The sequence below is a fragment of the Dendropsophus ebraccatus genome, unplaced genomic scaffold, assembly GCF_027789765.1.
Source record: "Dendropsophus ebraccatus isolate aDenEbr1 unplaced genomic scaffold, aDenEbr1.pat pat_scaffold_906_ctg1, whole genome shotgun sequence".
NCBI lineage: Eukaryota > Metazoa > Chordata > Amphibia > Anura > Hylidae > Dendropsophus > Dendropsophus ebraccatus.
This window is the reverse complement of record NW_027210506.1, coordinates 45,229-65,000: the sequence shown is the minus strand read 5'-3', so window position 1 is coordinate 65,000 and position 19,772 is coordinate 45,229. Positions and strand designations below refer to the sequence as shown.

At 69.5% G+C, this 19,772-nt stretch overlaps 1 pseudogene; it reads left to right on the top strand.

The window, feature by feature from the left end:
* Window positions 1–11,247: 11,247 nt before the first annotated feature.
* The window catches only part of LOC138780878 (midasin-like), a 52,241-nt pseudogene continuing 43,716 nt past the window's right edge, over window positions 11,248–19,772 (top strand).

The following is a 19,772-nucleotide window of genomic DNA, read 5'->3' as shown; positions in this document are numbered from 1 at the left end:
GGGGGGGGGGGGGGGGGGGGGGGGGGGGGGGGGTGGGGGGGGGGGGGGGGGTGGGGGGGGGGGGGGGGGGGGGGGGGGGGGGGGGGGGGGGGGGGGGGGGGGGGGTGGGGGGGGGGGGGGGGGGGGGGGGGGGGGGGGGGGGGGGGGGGGGGGGGGGGGGGGGGGGGGGGGGGGGGGGGGGGGGTGGGGGTGGGGGGGGGGGGGGGGGGGGTGGGGGGGGGGGGGGGGGGGGGGGGGGGGGGGGGGGGGGGGGGGGGGGGGGGTGGGGGGGGGGGGGGGGGGGGGGGGGGGGGGGGGGGGGGGGGGGGGGGGGGGGGGGGGGGGGGGGGGGGGGGGGGGGGGGGGGGGGGGGGGGGGGGGGGGGGGGGGGGGGGGGGGGGGGGGGGGGGGGGGGGGGGGGGGGGGGGGGGGGGGGGGGGGGGGGGGGGGGGGGGGGGGGGGGGGGGGGGGGGGGGGGGGGGGGGGGGGGGGGGGGGGGGGGGGGGGGGGGGGGGGGGGGGGGGGTGGGGGGGGGGGGGGGGGGGGGGGGGGGGGGGGGGGGGGGGGGGGGGGGGGGGGGGGGGGGGGGGGGGGGGGGGGGGGGGGGGGGGGGGGGGGGGGGGGGGGGGGGGGGGGGGGGGGGGGGGGGGGGGGGGGGGGGGGGGGGGGGGGGGGGGGGGGGGGGGGGGGGGGGGGGGGGGGGGGGGGGGGGGGGGGGGGGGGGGGGGGGGGGGGGGGGGGGGGGGGGGGGGGGGGGGGGGGGGGGGGGGTGGGGGGGGGGGGGGGGGGGGGGGGGGGGGGGGGGGGGGGGGGGGGGGGGGGGGGGGGGGGGGGGGGGGGGGGGGGGGGGGGGGGGGGGGGGGGGGGGGGGGGGGGGGGGGGGGGGGGGGGGGGGGGGGGGGGGGGGGGGGGGGGGGGGGGGGGGGGGGGGGGGGGGGGGGGGGGGGGGGGGGGGGGGGGGGGGGGGGGGGGGGGGGGGGGGGGGGGGGGGGGGGGGGGGGGGGGGGGGGGGGGGGGGGGGGGGGGGGGGGGGGGGGGGGGGGGGGGGGGGGGGGGGGGGGGGGGGGGGGGGGGGGGGGGGGGGGGGGGGGGGGGGGGGGGGGGGGGGGGGGGGGGGGGGGGGGGGGGGGGGGGGGGGGGGGGGGGGGGGGGGGGGGGGGGGGGGGGGGGGGGGGGGGGGGGGGGGGGGGGGGGGGGGGGGGGGGGGGGGGGGGGGGGGGGGGGGGGGGGGGGGGGGGGGGGGGGGGGGGGGGGGGGGGGGGGGGGGGGGGGGGGGGGGGGGGGGGGGGGGGGGGGGGGGGGGGGGGGGGGGGGGGGGGGGGGGGGGGGGGGGGGGGGGGGGGGGGGGGGGGGGGGGGGGGGGGGGGGGGGGGGGGGGGGGGGGGGGGGGGGGGGGGGGGGGGGGGGGGGGGGGGGGGGGGGGGGGGGGGGGGGGGGGGGGGGGGGGGGGGGGGGGGGGGGGGGGGGGGGGGGGGGGGGGGGGGGGGGGGGGGGGGGGGGGGGGGGGGGGGGGGGGGGGGGGGGGGGGGGGGGGGGGGGGGGGGGGGGGGGGGGGGGGGGGGGGGGGGGGGGGGGGGGGGGGGGGGGGGGGGGGGGGGGGGGGGGGGGGGGGGGGGGGGGGGGGGGGGGGGGGGGGGGGGGGGGGGGGGGGGGGGGGGGGGGGGGGGGGGGGGGGGGGGGGGGGGGGGGGGGGGGGGGGGGGGGGGGGGGGGGGGGGGGGGGGGGGGGGGGGGGGGGGGGGGGGGGGGGGGGGGGGGGGGGGGGGGGGGGGGGGGGGGGGGGGGGGGGGGGGGGGGGGGGGGGGGGGGGGGGGGGGGGGGGGGGGGGGGGGGGGGGGGGGGGGGGGGGGGGGGGGGGGGGGGGGGGGGGGGGGGGGGGGGGGGGGGGGGGGGGGGGGGGGGGGGGGGGGGGGGGGGGGGGGGGGGGGGGGGGGGGGGGGGGGGGGGGGGGGGGGGGGGGGGGGGGGGGGGGGGGGGGGGGGGGGGGGGGGGGGGGGGGGGGGGGGGGGGGGGGGGGGGGGGGGGGGGGGGGGGGGGGGGGGGGGGGGGGGGGGGGGGGGGGGGGGGGGGGGGGGGGGGGGGGGGGGGGGGGGGGGGGGGGGGGGGGGGGGGGGGGGGGGGGGGGGGGGGGGGGGGGGGGGGGGGGGGGGGGGGGGGGGGGGGGGGGGGGGGGGGGGGGGGGGGGGGGGGGGGGGGGGGGGGGGGGGGGGGGGGGGGGGGGGGGGGGGGGGGGGGGGGGGGGGGGGGGGGGGGGGGGGGGGGGGGGGGGGGGGGGGGGGGGGGGGGGGGGGGGGGGGGGGGGGGGGGGGGGGGGGGGGGGGGGGGGGGGGGGGGGGGGGGGGGGGGGGGGGGGGGGGGGGGGGGGGGGGGGGGGGGGGGGGGGGGGGGGGGGGGGGGGGGGGGGGGGGGGGGGGGGGGGGGGGGGGGGGGGGGGGGGGGGGGGGGGGGGGGGGGGGGGGGGGGGGGGGGGGGGGGGGGGGGGGGGGGGGGGGGGGGGGGGGGGGGGGGGGGGGGGGGGGGGGGGGGGGGGGGGGGGGGGGGGGGGGGGGGGGGGGGGGGGGGGGGGGGGGGGGGGGGGGGGGGGGGGGGGGGGGGGGGGGGGGGGGGGGGGGGGGGGGGGGGGGGGGGGGGGGGGGGGGGGGGGGGGGGGGGGGGGGGGGGGGGGGGGGGGGGGGGGGGGGGGGGGGGGGGGGGGGGGGGGGGGGGGGGGGGGGGGGGGGGGGGGGGGGGGGGGGGGGGGGGGGGGGGGGGGGGGGGGGGGGGGGGGGGGGGGGGGGGGGGGGGGGGGGGGGGGGGGGGGGGGGGGGGGGGGGGGGGGGGGGGGGGGGGGGGGGGGGGGGGGGGGGGGGGGGGGGGGGGGGGGGGGGGGGGGGGGGGGGGGGGGGGGGGGGGGGGGGGGGGGGGGGGGGGGGGGGGGGGGGGGGGGGGGGGGGGGGGGGGGGGGGGGGGGGGGGGGGGGGGGGGGGGGGGGGGGGGGGGGGGGGGGGGGGGGGGGGGGGGGGGGGGGGGGGGGGGGGGGGGGGGGGGGGGGGGGGGGGGGGGGGGGGGGGGGGGGGGGGGGGGGGGGGGGGGGGGGGGGGGGGGGGGGGGGGGGGGGGGGGGGGGGGGGGGGGGGGGGGGGGGGGGGGGGGGGGGGGGGGGGGGGGGGGGGGGGGGGGGGGGGGGGGGGGGGGGGGGGGGGGGGGGGGGGGGGGGGGGGGGGGGGGGGGGGGGGGGGGGGGGGGGGGGGGGGGGGGGGGGGGGGGGGGGGGGGGGGGGGGGGGGGGGGGGGGGGGGGGGGGGGGGGGGGGGGGGGGGGGGGGGGGGGGGGGGGGGGGGGGGGGGGGGGGGGGGGGGGGGGGGGGGGGGGGGGGGGGGGGGGGGGGGGGGGGGGGGGGGGGGGGGGGGGGGGGGGGGGGGGGGGGGGGGGGGGGGGGGGGGGGGGGGGGGGGGGGGGGGGGGGGGGGGGGGGGGGGGGGGGGGGGGGGGGGGGGGGGGGGGGGGGGGGGGGGGGGGGGGGGGGGGGGGGGGGGGGGGGGGGGGGGGGGGGGGGGGGGGGGGGGGGGGGGGGGGGGGGGGGGGGGGGGGGGGGGGGGGGGGGGGGGGGGGGGGGGGGGGGGGGGGGGGGGGGGGGGGGGGGGGGGGGGGGGGGGGGGGGGGGGGGGGGGGGGGGGGGGGGGGGGGGGGGGGGGGGGGGGGGGGGGGGGGGGGGGGGGGGGGGGGGGGGGGGGGGGGGGGGGGGGGGGGGGGGGGGGGGGGGGGGGGGGGGGGGGGGGGGGGGGGGGGGGGGGGGGGGGGGGGGGGGGGGGGGGGGGGGGGGGGGGGGGGGGGGGGGGGGGGGGGGGGGGGGGGGGGGGGGGGGGGGGGGGGGGGGGGGGGGGGGGGGGGGGGGGGGGGGGGGGGGGGGGGGGGGGGGGGGGGGGGGGGGGGGGGGGGGGGGGGGGGGGGGGGGGGGGGGGGGGGGGGGGGGGGGGGGGGGGGGGGGGGGGGGGGGGGGGGGGGGGGGGGGGGGGGGGGGGGGGGGGGGGGGGGGGGGGGGGGGGGGGGGGGGGGGGGGGGGGGGGGGGGGGGGGGGGGGGGGGGGGGGGGGGGGGGGGGGGGGGGGGGGGGGGGGGGGGGGGGGGGGGGGGGGGGGGGGGGGGGGGGGGGGGGGGGGGGGGGGGGGGGGGGGGGGGGGGGGGGGGGGGGGGGGGGGGGGGGGGGGGGGGGGGGGGGGGGGGGGGGGGGGGGGGGGGGGGGGGGGGGGGGGGGGGGGGGGGGGGGGGGGGGGGGGGGGGGGGGGGGGGGGGGGGGGGGGGGGGGGGGGGGGGGGGGGGGGGGGGGGGGGGGGGGGGGGGGGGGGGGGGGGGGGGGGGGGGGGGGGGGGGGGGGGGGGGGGGGGGGGCGGGGGGGGGGGGGGGGGGGGGGGGGGGGGGGGGGGGGGGGGGGGGGGGGGGGGGGGGGGGGGGGGGGGGGGGGGGGGGGGGGGGGGGGGGGGGGGGGGGGGGGGGGGGGGGGGGGTGGGGGGGGGGGGGGGGGGGGGGGGGGGGGGGGGGGGGGGGGGGGGGGGGGGGGGGGGGGGGGGGGGGGGGGGGGGGGGGGGGGGGGGGGGGGGGGGGGGGGGGGGGGGGGGGGGGGGGGGGGGGGGGGGGGGGGGGGGGGGGGGGGGGGGGGGGGGGGGGGGGGGGGGGGGGGGGGGGGGGGGGGGGGGGGGGGGGGGGGGGGGGGGGGGGGGGGGGGGGGGGGGGGGGGGGGGGGGGGGGGGGGGGGGGGGGGGGGGGGGGGGGGGGGGGGGGGGGGGGGGGGGGGGGGGGGGGGGGGGGGGGGGGGGGGGGGGGGGGGGGGGGGGGGGGGGGGGGGGGGGGGGGGGGGGGGGGGGGGGGGGGGGGGGGGGGGGGGGGGGGGGGGGGGGGGGGGGGGGGGGGGGGGGGGGGGGGGGGGGGGGGGGGGGGGGGGGGGGGGGGGGGGGGGGGGGGGGGGGGGGGGGGGGGGGGGGGGGGGGGGGGGGGGGGGGGGGGGGGGGGGGGGGGGGGGGGGGGGGGGGGGGGGGGGGGGGGGGGGGGGGGGGGGGGGGGGGGGGGGGGGGGGGGGGGGGGGGGGGGGGGGGGGGGGGGGGGGGGGGGGGGGGGGGGGGGGGGGGGGGGGGGGGGGGGGGGGGGGGGGGGGGGGGGGGGGGGGGGGGGGGGGGGGGGGGGGGGGGGGGGGGGGGGGGGGGGGGGGGGGGGGGGGGGGGGGGGGGGGGGGGGGGGGGGGGGGGGGGGGGGGGGGGGGGGGGGGGGGGGGGGGGGGGGGGGGGGGGGGGGGGGGGGGGGGGGGGGGGGGGGGGGGGGGGGGGGGGGGGGGGGGGGGGGGGGGGGGGGGGGGGGGGGGGGGGGGGGGGGGGGGGGGGGGGGGGGGGGGGGGGGGGGGGGGGGGGGGGGGGGGGGGGGGGGGGGGGGGGGGGGGGGGGGGGGGGGGGGGGGGGGGGGGGGGGGGGGGGGGGGGGGGGGGGGGGGGGGGGGGGGGGGGGGGGGGGGGGGGGGGGGGGGGGGGGGGGGGGGGGGGGGGGGGGGGGGGGGGGGGGGGGGGGGGGGGGGGGGGGGGGGGGGGGGGGGGGGGGGGGGGGGGGGGGGGGGGGGTGGGGGGGGGGGGGGGGGGGGGGGGGGGGGGGGGGGGGGGGGGGGGGGGGGGGGGGGGGGGGGGGGGGGGGGGGGGGGGGGGGGGGGGGGGGGGGGGGGGGGGGGGGGGGGGGGGGGGGGGGGGGGGGGGGGGGGGGGGGGGGGGGGGGGGGGGGGGGGGGGGGGGGGGGGGGGGGGGGGGGGGGGGGGGGGGGGGGGGGGGGGGGGGGGGGGGGGGGGGGGGGGGGGGGGGGGGGGGGGGGGGGGGGGGGGGGGGGGGGGGGGGGGGGGGGGGGGGGGGGGGGGGGGGGGGGGGGGGGGGGGGGGGGGGGGGGGGGGGGGGGGGGGGGGGGGGGGGGGGGGGGGGGGGGGGGGGGGGGGGGGGGGGGGGGGGGGGGGGGGGGGGGGGGGGGGGGGGGGGGGGGGGGGGGGGGGGGGGGGGGGGGGGGGGGGGGGGGGGGGGGGGGGGGGGGGGGGGGGGGGGGGGGGGGGGGGGGGGGGGGGGGGGGGGGGGGGGGGGGGGGGGGGGGGGGGGGGGGGGGGGGGGGGGGGGGGGGGGGGGGGGGGGGGGGGGGGGGGGGGGGGGGGGGGGGGGGGGGGGGGGGGGGGGGGGGGGGGGGGGGGGGGGGGGGGGGGGGGGGGGGGGGGGGGGGGGGGGGGGGGGGGGGGGGGGGGGGGGGGGGGGGGGGGGGGGGGGGGGGGGGGGGGGGGGGGGGGGGGGGGGGGGGGGGGGGGGGGGGGGGGGGGGGGGGGGGGGGGGGGGGGGGGGGGGGGGGGGGGGGGGGGGGGGGGGGGGGGGGGGGGGGGGGGGGGGGGGGGGGGGGGGGGGGGGGGGGGGGGGGGGGGGGGGGGGGGGGGGGGGGGGGGGGGGGGGGGGGGGGGGGGGGGGGGGGGGGGGGGGGGGGGGGGGGGGGGGGGGGGGGGGGGGGGGGGGGGGGGGGGGGGGGGGGGGGGGGGGGGGGGGGGGGGGGGGGGGGGGGGGGGGGGGGGGGGGGGGGGGGGGGGGGGGGGGGGGGGGGGGGGGGGGGGGGGGGGGGGGGGGGGGGGGGGGGGGGGGGGGGGGGGGGGGGGGGGGGGGGGGGGGGGGGGGGGGGGGGGGGGGGGGGGGGGGGGGGGGGGGGGGGGGGGGGGGGGGGGGGGGGGGGGGGGGGGGGGGGGGGGGGGGGGGGGGGGGGGGGGGTGGGGGGGGGGGGGGGGGGGGGGGGGGGGGGGGGGGGGGGGGGGGGGGGGGGGGGGGGGGGGGGGGGGGGGGGGGGGGGGGGGGGGGGGGGGGGGGGGGGGGGGGGGGGGGGGGGGGGGGGGGGGGGGGGGGGGGGGGGGGGGGGGGGGGGGGGGGGGGGGGGGGGGGGGGGGGGGGGGGTGGGGGGGGGGGGGGGGGGGGGGGGGGGGGGGGGGGGGGGGGGGGGGGGGGGGGGGGGGGGGGGGGGGGGGGGGGGGGGGGGGGGGGGGGGGGGGGGGGGGGGGGGGGGGGGGGGGGGGGGGGGGGGGGGGGGGGGGGGGGGGGGGGGGGGGGGGGGGGGGGGGGGGGGGGGGGGGGGGGGGGGGGGGGGGGGGGGGGGGGGGGGGGGGGGGGGGGGGGGGGGGGGGGGGGGGGGGGGGGGGGGGGGGGGGGGGGGGGGGGGGGGGGGGGGGGGGGTGGGGGGGGGGGGGGGGGGGGGGGGGGGGGGGGGGGGGGGGGGGGGGGGGGGGGGGGGGGGGGGGGGGGGGGGGGGGGGGGGGGGGGGGGGGGGGGGGGGGGGGGGGGGGGGGGGGGGGGGGGGGGGGGGGGGGGGGGGGGGGGGGGGGGGGGGGGGGGGGGGGGGGGGGGGGGGGGGGGGGGGTGGGGGGGGGGGGGGGGGGGGGGGGGGGGGGGGGGGGGGGGGGGGGGGGGGGGGGGGGGGGGGGGGGGGGGGGGGGGGGGGGGGGGGGGGGGGGGGGGGGGGGGGGGGGGGGGGGGGGGGGGGGGGGGGGGGGGGGGGGGGGGGGGGGGGGGGGGGGGGGGGGTGGGGGGGGGGGGGGGGGGGGGGGGGGGGGGGGGGGGGGGGGGGGGGGGGGGGGGGGGGGGGGGGGGGGGGGGGGGGGGGGGGGGGGGGGGGGGGGGGGGGGGGGGGGGGGGGGGGGGGGGGGGGGGGGGGGGGGGGGGGGGGGGGGGGGGGGGGGGGGGGGGGGGGGGGGGGGGGGGGGGGGGGGGGGGGGGGGGGGGGGGGGGGGGGGGGGGGGGGGGGGGGGGGGGGGGGGGGGGGGGGGGGGGGGGGGGGGGGGGGGGGGGGGGGGGGGGGGGGGGGGGGGGGGGGGGGGGGGGGGGGGGGGGGGGGGGGGGGGGGGGGGGGGGGGGGGGGGGGGGGGGGGGGGGGGGGGGGGGGGGGGGGGGGGGGGGGGGGGGGGGGGGGGGGGGGGGGGGGGGGTGGGGGGGGGGGGGGGGGGGGGGGGGGGGGGGGGGGGGGGGGGGGGGGGGGGGTGGGGGGGGGGGGGGGGGGGGGGGGGGGGGGGGGGGGGGGGGGGGGGGGGGGGGGGGGGGGGGGGGGGGGGGGGGGGGGGGGGGGGGGGGGGGGGGGGGGGGGGGGGGGGGGGGGGGGGGGGGGGGGGTGGGGGGGGGGGGGGGGGGGGGGGGGGGGGGGGGGGGGGGGGGGGGGGGGGGGGGGGGGGGGGGGGGGGGGGGGGGGGGGGGGGGGGGGGGGGGGGGGGGGGGGGGGGGGGGGGGGGGGGGGGGGGGGGGGGGGGGGGGGGGGGGGGGGGGGGGGGGGGGGGGGGGGGGGGGGGGGGGGGGGGGGGGGGGGGGGGGGGGGGGGGGGGGGGGGGGGGGGGGGGGGGGGGGGGGGGGGGGGGGGGGGGGTGGGGGGGGGGGGGGGGGGGGGGGGGGGGGGGGGGGGGGGGGGTGGGGGGGGGGGGGGGGGGGGGGGGGGGGGGGGGGGGGGGGTGGGGGGGGGGGGGGGGGGGGGGGGGGGGGGGGGGGGGGGGGGGGGGGGGGGGGGGGGGGGGGGGGGGGGGGGGGGGGGGGGGGGGGGGGGGGGGGGGGGGGTGGGGGGGGGGGGGGGGGGGGGGGGTGGGGGGGGGGGGGGGGGGGGGGGGGGGGGGGGGGGGGGGGGGGGGGGGGGGGGGGGGGGGGGGGGGGGGGGGGGGGGGGGGGGGGGGGGGGGGGGGGGGGGTGGGGGGGGGGGGGGGGGGGGGGGGGGGGGGGGGGGGGGGGGGGGGGGGGGGGGGGGGGGGGGGGGGGGGGGGGTGGGGGGGGGGGGGGGGGGGGGGGGTGGGGGGGGGGGGGGGGGGGGGGGGGGGGGGGGGGGGGGGGGGGGGGGGGGGGGGGGGGGGGGGGGGGGGGGGGGGGGGGGGGGGGGGGGGGGGGGGGGGGGGGGGTGGGGGGGGGGGGGGGGGGGGGGGGGGGGGCGGGAGCCGGGCAAGAAATACTTCATCAGCCACTGTAAAAGTGACGGCAATCTGTCAAGGACAGGCAAAATTCCAAATCCTCGGCTAATTGTCGAGCATCGGCAACACATCCTGTGGTTAAAAAAAAAAAAAAAAAAAAAAACTGCTATCCTATCCTCCGTCTCTCATCCGCCGCTTTCTTCAGGCCCCGCCTCCTCCAGCTGTCAATTGTTGTGGTCACAGTCTTCTACCTTCATCCTTGGTGCCGTTCCTGTGCAGTTTGTAGTGTGATCTTGTGTCTGGTATGGCCATTTGAAGCACTGAACATGGGGCTGCATCCCCAAAGTGCTGATCTACCGCTTCTAATGATTATCAGTGGAGTGTAACTAAAAATTATAACCCCCTACGTCTCTTGGCCAGGGAGAATGAATTTAGAAAAACGTATATATTACCTACATTTTTTTTACTATTATAATATAGTATTATACTTGCTACAGACAATACCAATCAATTACCTGCCAAGTTTATCTGGGAAAACTCACGTCCACGGATATCATACTCATTCTTAATTCAGGGAGGGTGCGGCTTGCAAGATTTAAGGACTTACTACAGAACGACCCATCTATCAAAATGGCTCTTTGGTTACTTTTGATATAAACACCACTTTGTAGTCAGTTGGAAAGGCATTAAAATCTAGTTTGCCTATAGTCAGATTGCTCATACCCTTACAGACCACTACTGCAGGGAGCACTGGATGTTTGGCAGAGATACTTTTCTAAAACTTTGGGTTTTTGTAGACTCCCGCCACATATGCCTTTTTCTCAATGCCCCCTCAACCCCTCATCTACGCCTGTAAAACCCACACCAACCCTAGCTGAGCTGCTGCCTACAATACCGCATGGTACTGTGGCGAGTTTCAGGTAAGGGATTTTTTAAGAGTCGTTGTGATAAACTGTGCAAGAAATTCCCAGCTATGGGGGATGTTTGTGACTCGAAACATTCTTAAACTTGACTTGCCTCCCTTAAGGATTCCTTACATATTATACAAAACCTGCAGAATGAGGCGACGACAAACCAAGTTAGATTACTGCATGAGAGCGTGAGTTAGACAATACCTTTACCCCCTCTCTATTGTGGCACAATTTTTTGCACACATCCATGGCTTCTGTTAAAAAATTCAGGAGATCTTATACCAACAAGAACATGGTGGTACAGAACACTTCATTTACTAACACAGCTGAATTTTATGGATAATGATGATTGCTGGGAGATGCAAGGCCCACCCTGGTATTTTGTCACATAGATGCTTCACATATACCGTATTGCAGAGGATTTCCCGTACAAAATCCGAAATGGTACAAATAAAGGCACATAATGCCCTGCTGAGGAAATACTTTGCCATTTAGTTACATAGTGATCATTATCGTAGCTGATTTCATTGCGATAAACTTTGCAGCATGAAATCTGCTGCGATACGGTATGTGGAAGGCACCATACAGTATAATTGGCCAGCTGTGCTTAATCAGGGCATTTTTGCAATGATACCCAAGATAAATGGGGTTGGGATAACACTAGATGCAGGTTTACTGCTGTTCTGGATCCCCACATCTAATTTTACCCATACGAAGCACAACTTGCCTAGCTGATTGCTGATGGCAGCCAGACTCCTCATTCCATTGAGGTCAACCTCCCCTCCATGAGTTACAGAATGGATTTACAAAGTACAGCAAATAGCTAGGTTAGAGGAACTTAGTGGTTGGGAAGCAGGCAGGCAATCACAGTAAATTTCTTAAAACACGGAGTGTGTTCTTTTAGATATATCTGAAACTCTCTGGCTCTTGTGGCATAGATACCCCCAGAAACAAGCCGCTTAGTATGTTCGTTTCCACACGAAAATAGACCTATCTTGTTGTCTATATATTTACAGTTTGAAATAACTTTTTGTATGTCATTTTTCAGCCACAGGTTTCTTTTGTTGTTAGTTGTTCACAAAAAGTGTAAACTTTACTAGAAAATAAAAAAAATATCTTACACTTCTAATATAATGCTGATGCTAATATAAGGCCTGCGTGTCCTTTCTCATACCTGTATGTTGAGCACCATTTATGTTAAAATTTGTATTTAAATAAAAATAGATTTGATAAAATCAGTGGAGCGGGCTGATCCCTTCATCTTCATCGCTCTATTTGCAATAGGGAGACTAATCTAACCTGCTTGATAGTTTCCCTTTAAAGTATTGAATGTGATGGCGTACCATTTATGGGATTGCTCATTAATGCAGGTTTATACTAGTCGTTTTTTTTTTTTGTTTTTTTTTTTGGTGGATCATCATTTTAACAGTAATTCCAAAAGCTACCTTTTTCCCTCTAATGTAGGTGACAATTGTGCACCAGTTGATCCTCGCTGGAATTTGCAGTTGTTGGACATTATGAAACATTCCCTCTCACTTGATTCTGGCATGGAACCAGATATGGAAATATTCAGCCAGTTGGATAGTGTAATCAACAGGTAAGGCTTAATATGTAATCTATCTACCAAGAATGAATATACCGGCTCTCTAGAACACTAAATATTTGGATATTCAAAAAAAATAACAAAATAATAATAATACGACAGTGACGCATTAAAATTAATCAAATACTTTACTAGTGACTTACCTTATTGACAAACTGTGAGAAGACAAGTTGCTTAAAGCACAATTACTCAAAAGGGCAATTTTGAGGAAATTGAATATTTTTATTCTATTTCCTCAAAATTGCCCTTTTAAATATTGTGCTTTAAGCAACTTGTCTTCTCACAGTTTGTCAATAAGGTAAGTCACTAGTAAAGTATTTGATTAATTTTAATGCGTCACTGTCGTGTTAATTATTATTATTATTATTATTATTATTATTCAGAACTCAATAGTACAGGAGATTTTAAGAAACGTTGTAATTGGGTTTATTTGCCGAAAAATGCATATTTTTTTTTTTATCATGAAAAAGCAGTTTCAAGCTCTCACCCTGTCTTCATGGTTCTTTATGGAGAGAGGAGGGGTGGAGGTCAGATGAGGCACCAAAACAGGACAGCAAAGGCTATCTCCTCTGAAGTCAGCACTGACCTCTCTGACTTCTGAATATGGCCTTCACACAGCTCCCACTGTGTAATCCTTTGTTCTGTGCTCTCTGCTGGCGACTAATCTCCCTCCTCCCCTCTCCATAGGTAACACAGGGCTCGACTGATGTAAAAGTCGAGATTTCCTGATAATGAGCAGTGAATGAGAGAGAGAAGGGAGGGGGCCTGGGGAAAGTCTTTTTGAATGCAGAATGGCATATTTGCCTAATAAACCCATTACAAAGTTTCCTAAAATTGCCTGGACTATTGATTTCTGCAAAAAAAAATAAAAAAAAATAATGAAACTACAGTGACACTTTAAAGCTAAGATTGGTTGAAATATTTGGTGTCCTAGGAAGCTCATTCTTTCTTGGTTGATCATTTACATAGTTGAAAAGTGAAAAGTGTCCCTCCTAAGTTTTTTACTTGGCGCACTGCAGTCTTGAGCACCAGAGTGATGTCAAAGCAGAGCACCCCCCCCCCCCCCCCCCCCCAATATTCATAAAGTGGGGCAACCCAGTACATTAAGGGGGTTCCTTTTTCTTCTCCGCACCCCCTGCCTTATGGGAACATAACAGCGGGTAGAGGCTTCTTTTTTTTAAAAAAAAAGTACCATCTTTTTACACCCTAGTTGTATAGGTTATGATTAATTGTCCTCTTTAAAGGGGTACTCCAGCGCGGGGGCACTTTTTTGCTGGGAACGGGGAGGAGGTGGCCGAGGGAAAAGACGTCCACTCACCTCCCCGGTTCCAGCGGCTGGTCCCGCATCGCAGCACTCCGGTGCCCGGTTCACGGCCGCTTCCGGGTGTCTGACGCGGGCCCGAGACGTTACGTCTCAGGTCCGCTCACGTATCGTCTCAGGCCCACGTCAGATACCTGGAAGCGTCCGGGCACCGGAGCGCCGCGATGCGGGATCCGCCGCTGGAACCGGGGAGGTGAGTGGACGTCTTTTCCTCGGCCACCACCTCCACGTTCCCAGCAAAAAGTGTGCCCCCCCCCCACACACACTGGAGTACCCCTTTAAAACGCTTCTCTATTATCTTACATAGGTTTATTATAGTAACCTTGGTAATTTTAAAAGAAGCCCACCACCCTTATAGGGAACCTGTTGGCCTGGTTTAGTCGTTTTCCCAGTACCTTTTTATATGCTAAGAGTCTTGTCTAGGACTGATATCTATGTATGTACAAGCTGATGCCCTAATTTTTGTTAACTATTATGTGAAGCTCTGCATTTTGGGATTGATGATAAAGCCTGGCGGAGGAGGGCACAGTCATCCTGACCATAAACAGCTCTCTCTCCTCTCTTCTGTGATAAAATACATCAAATTAGCGTTCAGCACAAGAGCGGATAAAATGTTTTAATAAAAATGAACAAATGTATTTTGCCTTGACAGAGCAATTCTGCTGATCAACCGGCAAAAACAATCTTTTTCTGAGGCACATGTGTCCAGGAAGCCAAAAAGACTAAGTGCTCTGAAAATTGCTGCGGAATTTCACAAAGGTACATTTACGGTTGTTGTTTGTTTTTTTTTGTTTGTTTTTTACATCTGTGCTGTCTATATAAAACTGTTTTAAATGAAAGACCGAATCACAAACCACATAGATATGTAGACTAGAATAGTGTGTGTGTGGGCCAGCACCATATTTACCCACCTTTGCTTTGTGCACTGAGGCATAGTCTTTCTGGAAGTGGAACTGTAGAACTGTTCCCTTGAGGGTGTGTTCACACGTACAGGATCTGCAGCAGATTTGAAGTTGAAGATTCAAAGCAAATCAATTCTGGACCATCAAATCTGCTGCAGATCCTGTACGTGTGAACGCACCCTAAAGTTGGTAGTTGAGCTTTCAGGAAGCTCCCAGTGCACATTAGGGTAGCTTCACACGTACAGCATCGCAGCTGCTTTTCTGCAGCAGATTTGACTAAATGAATGAACACAGCGTTAAATCCGCACTGTAAAATCCGCTGCGGATCTGCTGCGGATTTTAAAGTGCAGATTTAATCCTGTGTCATTCATTTGGTCAAATCTGCTGCGGATCCCGCAGCAGAAAATCAGCTGCGATACGGTATGTGTGAAGCTACCCTAAATGTTCTGATGTCACTTTTAGAGGCAGTAAGCAACTGTGTAGGAAGTGATGCACTTGGGGGAACTTCTATATGTGATCTACCGCTCTGTGGCTAAGCTGTTGCATTCAGTAGTTAAAGGAGTGCTCCGGCCGAAAAATGTTTCCTTTGAATCAACTTGTGTCAGAAAGTTATATAGATTTTTAATTTACTTCTATTTATTCAAGTACTTATCAGGTGCTGTATGTCCTGCAGGAAGTGGTGTATTCTATCATGTCTGCTGTCCAGGTCAGGAACTGTCCAAAGCAGGGAAGTTTTTTTTTTTTTTTTTAATGGGGATTTGCTACTGCTCTGGACAGTTTTTGTCACGGACAGAGGTGGCAGCAGAAAATAGTCACGAACCTATGTTAAAGGGTACAATTCGGCACAGTTGTGCTGATATGGTTCCCTGCAGCCAGTATAGAGCTACTGTGCAGCTCAGGGAGCATCCCAGCCATTGCTGCTGCAGCAGCTTTATTGACAGACCGAGACCCTTTAGTGGCTCCCCACCCAGACAACTAGTTGTCAGCCCTCTGCCAACGTCATGCGACATAATGAAAAATCTTTTTTACCTTAATAAAGCTATTGCTGCAGCCGCTGCTGGTAATTTGCTCTGCGAGCTGCACAGTAGCTCTATACAATTGTGCTGATATGGTTTCCTTTTTTTAATATGGTTTGTGTCCTTTATTTGCTGTGATTGCAGTTTGTATAGTGCCAATAAAAGTGCATATGATCTGTATACATAGAGGGTGAGATCTCACAATGATTTCCTCAGGTGAGCCAAGGGGACCCCAGTCCGACACTGCAAGCTCCATGTAATCAACACTTGTTGTCATAAAAACCTATAGACTATTGTATATTTTTTGTTTTCCTCTTTATTAGATCCGGCTGTCCATCAGGATCTTCCCATCCAGTGGTCGCCCATCTTGCTGCATTCTTTGATCTCTGGGATATGCTTGTGTGTGAATACCTGGAGTCTAACCTTTCTCCATTGACAGATGAAGCAACTAGTAAGGTGGTATCTGATCTATAAGTGTACTTTAATTCCCACTCGTAAAAAATATACTAGGAGATTACGAGATTGGTCAAGCTGTTTTATAGTAAGATTGTCAGATCAAGTGAAGGATATATCCCCCTGCCTAGTCACTGACACTCCATGTCTCCCTGATTGAACAGCCAGCTTCTGCTGAAATTTGCATATCAAGGGCTCCATATTCAGTTTTTCATAGGCTCTGACATCCCTAGAAATGAAAACTCTCAGATACTTATGAACGCTCCTCAACGGGGTGGCAGGGCCCAGCTGCAAACTGTCCTCTGAGTCTACAGGCATAATAACTTATTTGTCCCAATTTACAGTTAGGCCTGAGAAAGTCCCAAATTCATTTATTATGGACATCGCAGTAGAAAGGGAGGAGGAAGAATCGCTAAGATATAGTAATAAATCATCGGCGTATAACACCAGTTTATCCTTCCTCGATCCCCTTCTAAAGCCAGTCACTCCAGGGTGCGAGCGCAATAGGGAGGCCAGGGGTTCAATAGCCAGCGCAAACAATAGCGGGGAGATCGGGCATCCCTGCCGCGTCCCCGGTGGAGCGGAAAGGTAGGAGACAGCCCTCCATTTATCCACAAGCGCGCCACTGGGGCCGAGTATAATAATTTTCTAGATGACAAGAATACCGGTCCAAATCCATCCTCTGCAAAACCGCCCATAAATATGGCCATTCGACGCTGTCAAATGCTTTGACAGCGTCCAATGAAAAATCACCCTAGCCCCTGGATTCTCCACCGGCATCTGCAAGTTAAGTATAGTCTACGAATATTCAAGGCCGTAGATCTGGCAGGGATGAATCCCGTCTGATCAGGATGCACCAAAGATGGTATGATCCCAGTGAGACGGGTAGCCAGGGCTTTAGCTATGATTTTGATATCAACTGGAAGTAAAGAAATAGGCCTATGGAGTCAGGGAGTAGAGGGTCCTTCCAGGCTTGGGCAAGACTACTATTATTGCCTCCTGCATTGACCCAGGCAGGGTGCCGACTCCAGTGAGGCATCCATAATTCCAGCAGCTTAGGGAGTAAGGTTTCCCCACAGACTTAAACAACTCAGCCGGGAGCCCGTCTGACCCAGGAGCTTTATAATTATGCAGGGAAGCTGCTGCGGCTTCCAGGTCTTCCAAGGATAATGGGGCGTCCAGGAAATCCTTATGTTCTAGTGTAAGGGTCGGTAAAGGTAGGTCATGTAAAACTGCCCCAGTTGGGCTGGTGTCGCCTCTTAAGTGAGAAGAGTAAAGCGTCAGATAATAGCGGTGGAACACTTCTAGTATGTCATTCAGTGCCGTCACCGCCACCCCTCCTGATTTTGAATGTTAGTTATGTAGGTAGGATCCCTTTGGGCGTTGGCTACCACCGCCAGAATATGACCCGCTTTCTCCCCCTCCACAAAAAAGGAATGTTTGGCAAATGTGCGTTTCTGGGCTGCGGATTCCACATCAAAGGTGTTGAGAGCCGTATGTGCAGCTCGGAGTCTCCGGGCAGTAGCCTCGGTCGGTTGTAAAATATGCTGCTCCTCCCGCTCTCTCAAACCCTTTAGGAGATCCTGTCGCAAGTGTCCCCTTCTCCTCTTTACCCCTATGATACGCTGGATAAAGTGGCCACAGAGGTATGCCTTCATGGCGTCCCATTCCACCGGAGAGACACCGAGCCCCCATTCAAAGCAAAATACTCATCCACCACCGATATCACTGTAGCCGGATCTAAAACCGTCAGCCAGTGCGGATTCAATCTCCACCGACTCCCCCCGACCACCCCAGAGCCAGGATGTGTCATTTGAAGTTTCAAGGGCGAATGATCCGAGAGGGCCCTAGGGAGATAATCCACATAGGTTATTTGATTCAACATACGGGTAGAACATACCGCTAGATCTATTCTGGATAGGGAGTGATGTGTCGATAAGTAACAGGAGTAACACCGCTCACCGGATGTTTGAGACGCCAGATATCTGAAAGAGACAGCTCCACTAACATTTTCCCCAAGGGGGTGGTAGAGGCGGCAAGGCTCACAGAACCCATACTATGTTTGTCTATCAAGGGGTCAATGACTATATTGAAGTCCCCCACTATCAATATAGGTACATCTGGGTGAGTAGCGCCAAACTCCATCACTCTATTCAGCACCGTGCAACCATACGGGGAGGGACATATACCGAACTTAGAATGCAGCGAATTCCATAGATAACACAGTATAAGCAGACGTATCTACCATCTTGATCAATTTTACTGTCCATGCATGTGAAGGGAATATCTTTGTGTCTGGAGTACTGGGTGTGCACGGAGTGGTAACTCCATCCCACCCAAGCCCGCTTCAGGTGTTGTGTAGTGTCAGCAGTCAGATGCATTTCCTGTACACACAGCACCACAGGATGATGCTGTTGCAGGGAATCAAACATTGCATACCACTTATCCGCATCCCCCAGGCCCAGCACATTCCAAGAAATCACTGTAAGCTTACTAGCCATATTCACCCTTTAGCACATAATTGAAATGGTAGTACAGCACAGTAGACATATCATTAACCATGTAATACACATTTAACTGTAAGTAGTGAAACTCAGAAAGTAAAGAGAAAAATAGCCACTGGGTGCAGCAGGGTATAGGTCTCGGAACACAACATGCACAATAAAGAGAGTAAGGCACCATGTGGAATCAAATAAAAAAAAAAGAAAAAAAAGTTCCCCCAAATAGAACATAACATCAACTTATCCAGGAGCAAAAAGGTCTGCTTCCAAAAAATCTGCAGACTGGGGCACCAGTCCTCCATAACCATCAAACAGTGAACAGTCAGCTCTGATGCTGTAAACAAAGAGCATGGCAGGTCCCACTTGAAACAGGAGAAATGTAATCCTGCAGGCCAGCAGGAGCAAGAAAGAGAAAAACAAACGGCAGGGAAAAAAAAAAAACGAAAGGCAAAAAAGGTGTACATAAACGTGGCTCAGGTAGCGTCGATACTTATCAGACACCCGGAGGTCCTCCAAGGGCACCAAGTCTTAAGCCGAGGCAGTCAATTCCAGATCTCAGGCTGGCGCATCTCTGTTGTGGGGGCTGCGTCTTCCACGAAGATGCTGTTCCTCCTGATCCAGCCAGCGCACTGCATCTCTCGAGGAGGTGAAGAAATGAGTATCCCCCGCTGCAACAACCCGTAGCTTGGCAGGGTATAGCATAGCATATGGTACTTGCAGATTGCGTAGCCTCCTCTTCACCTCTATGAACTGAGCACGCTGTTTCTGGACTTCCGCAGAGTGGTCAGGGAAGAAGGAGATTTTGCAGCCATTAATATCGGCTTCCGGCGAGTTCCGTGCAGCTCTCAGGATGATATCACGATCACGATAATGGAGCAATTTCACTAGGACTGCCCGGGGTGGGGAACCAGGCGGGAGGGGTCGTGTAGGCACTCTGTGAGCCCTCTCCATAGCATACATTGGAGACAGGTTATCCTTCCCGAACACTTCAGCAAGCCATTTTTCAAAGTAGTCTGTGGGATTTGCACCCTCAATTCTCTCCGGCACTCCCACAAGTCTCACATTGTTCCGTCTCAGGCGATTCTCCAAGTCATCTGTTTTCAGTAATAATTGAGAAATCAGCTGATCATGTTTACGGGAGGTCGAGGCAATAGGCACAACTTTGTCCTCCAGATCTCCCACCCTGTGTTCCACCTCGGTGGTCCTGTCACTGACTTTACGTAAATCTTGACGGAGGAACCCCACTTCGCACTGCAGGCTGCCAATTTGTTGTGTGAGAGAGGATATAGCAGTATTACATTTAGTAATAGAGGAGTTACATTGTGCTACCGCCTGGAGAATGTCCCTCAGCGTGGGTTCCTGTGCACAGGCTGCCTCTGTATTCTGTGATATGGCCCTGCTCTGCTGTGCAGCTTCTGTCATGGAGTCAGTGCACTCCTCCTCCCCCTCCTTGTCATTGCAGCCCTCCATATTATCAGCTCCAGGTGGGGCATTTACTATGGGGCATTCCTCAATTCCTTCCCCCTCCTCAAAATCATACCAGACACAGTTGTGGCTCATCCGGGGGGTCGGTGGCTTCTGAAACTCGGACAGCCTGGCAGCCGTCCCAGCTGTAAGCTGCCGTGTGGAGCGCTGTGTGTGAGGCGGCGGGTTGGCGCCATCTTGGATATCTCGGCCGCCCGCTCCCGCCATCGTTTGTGTTTTTGGAGGTCCCTCCAGCCATCCTGTCGGCACCGGAACGCGTCCTGGGATACACGCACCCCTGGGAGAACTGCTGTGTGGTTTGGTGGCCCGCAGGAGTAGGTAGTGGCAGACACGCAGTGAGACCCGCGGGAGCTCTCAGGACTCGCGTCCGCTCACATGTCCGGCCAGGCTCCACCCCAGTATTTGGATTTTCTAATACGACCCCCCTACGTCATTTTTGCCTTGTTTGTTTGATTCAAGTGACATTTTACCTGTCTCCTCTTTACTTGATGTGTCATTCTCAGGGCCTACGAGGTATCTGTGTCAGGATCTGCCTTGTATATAGTAAAACATTCCATGTTTAATACATGTCTGTGCTGAATCTAAGTATTCTATTCTATTAAAGGTTTTCTGTGAGGTCCATACCAGGTACAGAGATGCAGATGCAGGCAGATAGGTGATGGAGAGATAAAACAAATGATACCTTTTGTCTTTGCTGTTGGCCTTTTG